General features: G+C 43.7%; 1 non-coding gene across 1 annotated transcript; it reads right to left on the reverse strand.

The window, feature by feature from the left end:
• Positions 1-385: 385 nt before the first annotated feature.
• LOC121453068 lies at positions 386-546 on the reverse strand. Its single transcript, XR_005974946.1, has one exon. It is a non-coding gene; the product is annotated as a U1 spliceosomal RNA (small nuclear RNA).
• Positions 547-840: the final 294 nt, after the last annotated feature.

The following is an 840-nucleotide window of genomic DNA, read 5'->3' on the forward strand; positions in this document are numbered from 1 at the left end:
GGAGACAAGACCGTTGGGAACAATAGGAACTCATAGACGATGCAGAAAGCCTGAACTAAGGTAGTGGTAGTGAGTATATCCAAGGAATAGAGTGGGCATATTTGAGATTTTAAAAAAAAGATTATTTATTTGAAACGAATAAGGGAGAAGCCCTTTCTTTTTAGAAGAAATGCTTAGAATTCTTGTAAAAACACAAACATATTAATTTAAAATTATTTCTTCTTTTTTTTTTCCCTGGTTTTTCGAGACAGGGTTTCTCTGTAGCTTTGGAGCCTGTCCTGGAACTAACTCTTGTAAACCAGGCTGGCCTCAAACTCACAGGACCACCTGCCTCTGCTTCCCAAATACTAGGATTAAAGGTGTACGCTGCCACACCCAGCCCGCAGCTCAGTCTCCTAGACAGTCTGTTATTATCACATACTATGCGGTCAAGTTTCCCACATTTGGGGAAATGACAAGGGTCAGCATATTTCAAGGGCAGTGGATGAGCCTTGCCCTAGGAAAACTACCTTCTAGATTATGGTGTCTCCCCTGTTAGATTTTTTTTTCTGTATCTTCTTCCTGAACATCCATCTGGCATTGTCCTGAGCTCACATCCCCACCCTAGCATTGGCGGCCCTTCTTCCTTACCACTGGTGAGCTGCCCCACAAGACAGCACTGTTAGCTACAGTGTTAACTCCTCAGGACCCTGCATTGTGAGACAGCACTGTTAGCTACAGTGTTAACTCCTCAGGACCCTGCACACAGACAGCACTGTAAGCTACAGTGTTAACTCTTTAGGATACTGTATCACAGACAGCACTGTTAGCTACAGTGTTAACTCTTCAGGACCCTGCATT

Source organism: Microtus oregoni, unplaced genomic scaffold (genome assembly GCF_018167655.1).
Source record: "Microtus oregoni isolate MIOR12 unplaced genomic scaffold, Mior012 000010F_ref0000083, whole genome shotgun sequence".
NCBI classification, from domain to species: domain Eukaryota; kingdom Metazoa; phylum Chordata; class Mammalia; order Rodentia; family Cricetidae; genus Microtus; species Microtus oregoni.